Source organism: Etheostoma spectabile, chromosome 13 (genome assembly GCF_008692095.1).
Source record: "Etheostoma spectabile isolate EspeVRDwgs_2016 chromosome 13, UIUC_Espe_1.0, whole genome shotgun sequence".
Lineage (NCBI taxonomy): Eukaryota > Metazoa > Chordata > Actinopteri > Perciformes > Percidae > Etheostoma > Etheostoma spectabile.
Window position 1 is genome coordinate 2,708,081 of NC_045745.1, and position 8,346 is coordinate 2,716,426.

General features: G+C 41.2%; 1 protein-coding gene and 2 long non-coding RNA genes across 3 annotated transcripts in view; all 3 read left to right on the forward strand.

The window, feature by feature from the left end:
• Nucleotides 1–8,346, forward strand: part of esama (endothelial cell adhesion molecule a) — a 75,224-nt gene that overhangs the window by 36,244 nt on the left and 30,634 nt on the right. The window lies entirely within an intron of this gene.
• The window catches only part of LOC116701005 (uncharacterized), a 21,679-nt gene that overhangs the window by 10,673 nt on the left and 2,660 nt on the right, over nt 1–8,346 (forward strand). Inside the window, exon 2 of the long non-coding RNA XR_004334787.1 lies at nt 2,698–2,704. This is a non-coding gene — a long non-coding RNA (uncharacterized LOC116701005). The remainder of the gene's footprint in view (nt 1–2,697; nt 2,705–8,346) is intronic.
• LOC116701007 (uncharacterized) lies at nt 1,008–1,412 on the forward strand. The gene is made up of 2 exons (XR_004334789.1): nt 1,008–1,139; nt 1,308–1,412. It is a non-coding gene; the product is annotated as an uncharacterized LOC116701007 (long non-coding RNA).

An 8,346-nucleotide genomic window follows, 5' to 3' on the forward strand; every position in this document is an offset into this window, starting at 1 on the left:
TGTGTGTGTGTGTGTGTGTGTGTGTGTGTGTGTGTGTGTGTGTGTGTGTGTCACTTTGCTCATTAGCTTCATGTAGCAAAACATTTCGAGCCATGAAAATACCTGCCTGACATTTAACTTAAGTTGACATTTTACTTTCCTTCATTATCTTTTTTTCACAAATGGTGTGGGGGAGCTTCTAATTAAATGGATGTTATTGAACCAGAGCAGAAATCACTTTCTCTTGAGCGAGGAATTACAGAATGTTGGAGTTTGTCACCTACAGTATATATTAATAGCTTCTTTAAGTGAAATAAAGACAACCTAAATGATAACTTTATACTGAGGAGTAAGTAGGAAGTCTTCTTATTTTCTTGCTTTTTTATGCCTTTATTGGACAGTTAACAGGAGGCAGACAGGAACGCAGGGAGAAAGAGGTACTAATGTTCTTTTTACTTTTTCCAGAGACACATTTGCTCCTTCTACAAAAATACTGACAATAGAGGGCCAGTTTTTTGACAAAGAATTCCATGTAAGCAGGTTTTTCTATCAAGGAAGCATACAGGTAGGAGTAGAAAGTACCTTGCTGTCATGATAGCTTATGTATGCACATTTTCAACTTTCTGGAAACCAGTGACTTTATGTTGTATGCGGCACTCATCCTCACATTTACAAAACTTTCTTTATTGCACCCCTTATGTTGCAGGCTGTTCTTATTTACTGCTCGTACTTAGGCTGCGTTCAGAGAGCATCTGGCGTCTCTGGCAGATAGCTGCAGGGTTGAGTGCCGGTGTGGGGGTGTCACCAAAGTAGAGTTTTTATGATCTTGAGGTTATTTACTGTTTCAGATATATATATATTTTTAATTGAAAAGAAATTACAGTCATAATAGCATAATTAAGCACTATAAATGACTGAGCTGCCAGAAATATATAATAAATTCTATATTATACTATGAAGCTGGCCTATTGAATGATGTTAGGAATTTCACCCATCTAGCACTGAGATCGTATAACTCTCTTGCACCACACATTTCAAAGTACGTATTACAGCTACGGTAGCCTTCATGCCTCAAAAAGCTGGTCTTTTGCTCTTTTCAACATCCTTTTTTTCTGGGTGAAGAAGATGACGACTGTTCCTGAAACTGGGATTTTGAATACGTGGAATTTTCCCGGTGGGCTGGTAGTGCCCGCTGGTCAATCTAACTTGCACGGCGGGCCGCAGCAGCCTCTTATTTACGAAGATTCATCTCTTCCCCGCCCCCGAGGGCTGGTGGTCTACCAAAGGTAGTTTTTTTTTTGCCCCACTCCACCGCAGGATGAATTAAGATAACGTGTGGTCCTCCATGTTTCCTTCTTCAAACTTGCCAGGCCGGGAAGCCACAATACCCATTAGCAGCGTTAGCAGCATCTGTAAGTTTATCATGTGACAGCTAAAACGGAAAAGGCGGAGCAGTACGTCCTGTATGTCCCTCAACAGCTAACGTATTTCAGGATGGAGCATATGGAGAATCTACCCCAGTTCTTGCAAGCGCAAATGTAAAATTTCAAGCCATTAGGAATACATGAAATTGATGGTGGTGGTCAATATTCATAAAACAGGACAAGTTTGTGAAGGGCAACACAGATTTTGATAATGAACAACTATAAAAATGACACACTGGACCTTTAAGGTAGAGACACTTGTGCAGTCTTGTTTCATTCATAAAAGAACCTTCTCCAGCAGCTCCCATTTAGCCTCTTACAGCTCTCTATTCTTGCCTCAGCCATCCTCTTTGTGTTCAGGACACAGCAGCTAGGACATCTGCTCATGCTGCCAGAACAGATCACATCACACCCATACTCGCGTAACCTCACGGGTTACCTGCTGCTCTTATGATTCTTCAAGCACAGGTTTTTATCTCTGACCTTTTAACCCTTTGAGCCAAAGTGTAGCCATGGATACTTACCTTTGCAGAAAGGCTCCTTGCAGGGGAAATCATTAGCAGCATCCACCTTACTTCGAAAGGCCTCCTTCAACAGACACTTCAATGTAACGTTTTTTCCCCAATGGTGGTTTTGTCTTAGGATGGCCTCTTTTGTGTGCAACCTTGTTTCTGTTCTTTGATTTGAAGCACGTTGTAACTCTACAAATGTCATACAAAAACACCTACCTAATGGTCATAATGTTGCTGATGTTTGGATCCCAAAAGGACAGTGTTTAGAGTCAGGAATCAAACTTAATTTATACTCCAGTCGATAGTATCTCTGATGGATGGGGGTTACATAGTTAAATAGTCCAACATGGCTTTATGGATTGCAATGTCGGTCTGTCAGTCTGCGCACCACTTTAAATCCAGAATGGTCAGAATGTCCAATGAATTGCCATCAAATGTGTTACAGACGTTCATGTTCCTCTCAGGATGAATTGTAATCACGTTGTTGATCCTCTAACTTTTCATTTATTGCCATCATCAGGTCAACATTTAGATCAGTTTGTGTTTATGACCAATACTTTCAAAACTGCTGGTATCTACATCAGCCTGAGCTGTATTATGTGATCTGTGCTAATTAACAAGTGTTAGCATGCTAACACACTAAGATTGTTAACATGGTGAACATTAGGCTATCGGCTAAACATTAGCGTGTTAGTGTTGTCAATGCGGGCATGCTGATAAACATATATCTGCTTTTGAATGCAGAATTTGTAGATATAAAGAAACGTTTTTGGCATCGGAAGAGTTCTGGTTTCTGTTTTCAGTCTGAGTGGTATTAACCAATCATGTTTGAGAGGGCTTTGGTTGTATGCAGGTAAACAGTCCTTTGGCTGAAATGCATTTGCTGAACCCATTGGCTATTGTTTGACTGCCATTTATCTTTTTATTAGCTTTTTTTATTATCTGCATTAGTATGCATGTCTGTTCATAGAAATAAATCTAGGCCTAAAACAAAGTATTGAATAAAGATACAAAGTATCCACTCTGACTGTAAACAAAGATCAACGTATGGAGGAGGAAGTGGATGGAGTGCAGTCCGAAATATTGCCGATGTAACCGACGGGTTCTAAATTTGTTATGCTAGCTCAAAGCAGTGCTGTGTTACAGCACAGAGCTGTTAGCTTGGCTGCAGACTCCTAGTCTTGGTACCATTTGGAATATTAAACGGTAGTGACAACGGTCTGTGTTTCTTTGAGGGTGTAGTGCTGAAATACACAAAACTCAGTTCATTTCAACTCCTGTGAGCTCATTAAAAGCACATTTCCTGACTTTGTTGCTGGATGATTGATAACACTTGACAACAGCTAGGCTGTTGGTCGTCACTGTGGCAGTAGCAGCTAATATTTCTCACCGTGGGTTTGATTTCCATCAGTGACATGTTTACTGTCAATCGCTTTTATTTATAGCTGGCAGCAAGGTTTCATCAGTTACATGTGTTAGCAGGTGGATGGCAGTGCACAGTTCAGTGTGTCTGAGTCCCAGTCCGTCTGCTGCTCCCATCCCTCCACCCCGGCAGATGTGCTTGTCTCTTCGGGGAGCCTTACCTTTAGCTTTGCCTTTGAACACTGATAGGATTAGGAGTGTTGAGGCTTAGCACAGAGTCCTCGCCGCTTTGCCATCTAACCCAATCAACTCTGAGTGCAGCAGAGATGAGAGGAAGAGCTACCATGCCAACACCTTTGTCCACTTCCTTTTGTGCTGTATTCACGCACATACATAATGTAAAATATGATATGCATTCACCCTCAGCATGCTCAGAGCACATCAGAGGGTTTTTCTATATGAAATTAATTTTGCTTCATCTACGTAGACATAATGAGTGTCAATTTAATTCAGTTTAAACTGAAACATTTATGAACAACATGTGGCAGAATAACAGTGTTAGATTATTTGGATTTGAATAGTGTAATGACATTTTCCCATTATATGGTACCTGCTCGCCTCGCCTCTCCTTGACTCTACTCGCCATTTTGGGTTTTCCATTAAGATAAAAAGTCCCTGGTACCTGCTAACAGGTACTTTATTTGGTATCACCTCCATTGAGGTCCCAAGCGAGCTGAGGCAAAACCAAAAGGTGACGTGAAAACCTGCAGTGTACTGATGGGTCGGAGAGAATCGTCACTAATCACTGCGTCATCATTGCCAGCAACAGACAGGGGGGTCCTGAACAAACCCGCCATTTTTAAATAGTTTAGCCAGCTGTGTTTTTTTTGCTCACTCCAGCTTCTTTTGAAGCTAAATTCATGGATAGACAAAAACAACACACCTTCGACATTCTGTGTCGTGTTAGGTCTGTTTCCTGCGGCATCGCTGTAACGACCAGCCACGCTTGCCTCACAAATGAGGTGGTACTAAATATCCAATGGAAAGAGGAGGACGCGGCACCACGGTCAAGTCGAGTCGAGCTGGTACTTGCCGTGGCTAAGCGCCATAGTTATGTTAGATATAAAATTCAAACATTTTATGGCTAAAAATTCACATTTATGGCCTGGATGCCTACCAAACTTAGCCCCGCACAGACCATTTGAGGTCGGAAAGTCTGGACTTGATCCATTGTGGAGCAACTATGCTCGATCTAGAGCTGTTAGGACCAATGAAATTGTCAGGGCGGGCTTTAGACGATGATGGACAGATGATCAACAGTAACGTAATGACGCGATCAGACAGGCGGGACTCATATGACGGTTCTCCTGAGGTCCTGTAGCTGTAATAATAGATATAGCTAATGGTTGTAATTCACCATGTGTTCTCTTAATACATCCATGATATTATCTAATGATACATTCGAGGGATGTATGGATGATGAAAAGCCTGTAACATGAATGTAATGTCATTAGAGTTTTCCAAACTTTCTGTTGAGTTCTGTTGACTACTATGCGTCACTCAAGAAACATCACATACTCCGTTGCTCTGATTGGTTGTTGGTCTATCCATTTGAGTGCAAAGGCATTTTCGGTTGAAACACGCCCCAAAATCTAAGCCCAATGGAGCGGTGTCACTACGTCAGGCTATCACATTTAGCCTCAAGCCTGAAAATGTTGATTGTTGTCCCACATTTCATGGTTTAAATGGTATACACTGTCAGTCTTTATACCAGGCCAAACATTGAAATATCACCTACGCAGTCTGTCTGGATTCAGGAGGATTCAGGTGTGTTCAGTAGAACTGCCCAAAGTAAAGAGAATAGCCCAAGTCTTCTAAGCATTGTACCTCCCTCAGCATAACAAAGGTAACGAATTCACAATTTAGACTTTTTGTAGGCTAGGATTCATGCCAACTTTGTGGAGATTTTAGAGGAATTAGAAATCTACCTAGGTGCTACACGGAAATGACATCAAAGAGTGACGGCGATGGCAGTGGGATGTGTATTACTTTAGGGCTGCAACTCAATTTCATTTTATTATTCATCCGCTGATTATTTTCATGAGTAATCAATTAGTTGTGTGGTCTAAAAAATGTCAGCAAATTGAGAAAAAATGTGCTGGAGGAAACAGTCAGCTGTTATTCAAACGGGCAGTTAGGTGGTTGTGTTTCATTTTTTACCCTCACAGTGTAACGTTCTCGTGGCAGCTTTAAAGGCAGTGCTGCACAGGATGATCACACCACCTCAAAACGGACTGAACACCAGTTTATACCTACGCAAAGTAATGCATTCTTTAATTTGAAAACAACCATTTCCCAAAGCCAAGATGACAACCTCAAATGTTGTGTTTTGTCCACCTCGCAAATATATTCACTGTACTGTCACAGAGCAGAGAAGGAACTAGAACATAGTCACATTTAAGAAGCTGGTGTTACACGACTAAGCTAACCTAGGCTCGTTAAACACAGAAACACAGCAGCGACAGGCTAACCTAGCTCGTAACATTAATTGTATTGTCTCCTCTCCCTGCATGTTGCGTTTGACATCAGCATGAGACTAAGCTGGCCTGGAAGAGTGCATACTTCTCCTACCGAAGAGCTCCGCGAATATTCTTTCAGCATCTTTGTCTTCAATATTGTTCTGCGTGTGGTGGCGTGTGGTTTGCAGCCGTCGGGCAGCCTGCCACGTGCTGCCCCTTCCTGAAACAATCTCCTGAATGAATTGCACCACCCACCTGCCGGCCAGGCTGGGTTAAATCACACAAACACGCCCACTCATGTGTCACCTGTCAGTACTGACCCTATTCATTCACTGGAAGACCTGTCCTAACACTGGAGTTAGAGAATTTGAAAATGACTCAGAAAGATGAATTGATTATTAGAATAGTTGACAACTAATTGATTAATCGTGTCATCTTTGCAGCTGTATTGCGAAGATTTCCATGCATTCAAATCATCAGTGTTGAGGCTGTAGTGAGATCAATGTTATGATTGTGTATATTGCCGTTAGTGTCGTAACGTCTGGTTGTATGTTAGTGACAAGGAGGTGTAGTAGGATAATTATGTTCTCTCCAGTAGCAGTAATAATTACAGCATAAAGATAGGTGCATTCTATTACTGTTTTCACATGTTGTAGCCATCTGACCCAAACGGCTCTGCAGGCCACACCAACTACTTGCAACCATATAATTATGTGGCACAATTGCTATTATCATAATACACATTTAAACAGTATGCCAGGGACTTTCATCACAGCATTCAGTATAAGCCACGCCCCCGCTCCTGAACTCAGTCCCTAAAGGACAAACTGTGTTCTGGCTCTTGCCTTCAGACACTGTACAGTCAACACAGTCACTTCATGTTTATCGCCAAAATTATTCATGACAACCACAAAATCCACTGGACACAGTGATAACATCAGTTAACAGAAGAGCCAGAGAGCATCAACAGTGTGTTGTGAGTCTTTACTGAAGAAGAAAAAGACTGGAAAGTTAAACGTGGTATCATGAAATATATTGTACTTGTAGCTATAATATGCGTCATATCACTTTCTCAAGTAAACGTATCATTGACACTGTAAACAAACTGAAAAATAGCCCAAAATTGAAAGCCATTGTTATAGTGTAATGTTATTGATTGTTATTAATTGCGTTTTCTGTTTGATTGTGGGGTTTTTTACCGCAGCGTGATTCTGTATTTGGTTATAGTACCCTGAATTTGACATATTGTAAGTACTGTTCATAAATAAATGTATTTAGTCACTTAACACCACTATTACTCTACCTTCCTTTTTTTATACGACATGACATGTTATTTAGCTAACACTTTTATTCAAAGCCCATTTATAACTTTTTATCTGGCAATTAAAAAGTCCTGGTCATAACAAAGCTTGGCAGTTCCTAGTGTATACAATGGAGTAAAGTGAACTTTATACCTGGTCTTAAGGTGAAGTTGGTACTCCTCTCGGTGTCATGTCAGGTTTTCTTTTTGAGCACTTGATGCATCTGCTCCTAGAATAAAGGCGTTTAGCTTCAAAGTGTCACTTCCGATGCCACAGTTACATGAACATGAAGATAAACAGCACTTTTATTCCAGTCTTAAGGCTTTTATGAGACTTGGCAAGATGGCACTATACAGAAAAAACATTAAAAAAAGAACTTACTCCTTGCACATACACCTATATCCAAGCTGCAATCTAAAAGCATGATGCTATAAGACTCCTCTGTGACATAGACAGTCTGACAATTCCATCTTTGGTCTAAGTCATCACTCCTGGCTCTCTGCCAACACAGAGCTGACACTGAGAAAATTGGTATTTTTCCTGTAAACAAATTTCTCACAGTTCAGAGATTTGGCTTCATCAGAGACAGATGTCCCTCTGAATAATCTGTCCAAGTAGCCCTTTGATTGCTTGTCATGAATACCCAAGGGATTGTTTCTCCTCTGTTTTCTCACTGTATCTTGAGTCCTATACTCAGCAAATATCCCCAACACACTGATTTAATAGTTCGATCCTGTGTGGATTTCTTTTCTTCTTCAGTTCAGCTACTGTAGATCCACTGTGGACAATAAAAGGGGCAATACTGTTGCACTGAGGCTGGAGGGGATATCAAAGACCAAACAGTAAAATACCCATTTCCTCTGGGGACAGTGAACTTTGCTTGTCACTTCCCGCCTCCGAGAGCTCTTTTGTTTGTTTTTTGCTCTCTCTGGGATTGCTAATTAGGATATGCAGTGTCTTCTAAAAGAAGGAAAGACAGGATGTTATCAGAGGATGCTGAGAGCGCCCCAGTACGTCATGGTGATGTGATAGAGGTTCGGTTGAACAACTGATTGAATGTTTATCAGTCGGCTCATTACTCGGTGCGTTTGTCACGAGGCTGCAGCAACACACATTAGCGGGTTAGCTCTTCTTATCCTAGGACTGAGATGGTCCTGTTTTCACCTTTAACCCTTATGTTGTCTTCACTTTCGACCGTCTTGTATCCCTCGGGTCAACTTGACCCGTAACTTATTTGGGGTTTTAAAAA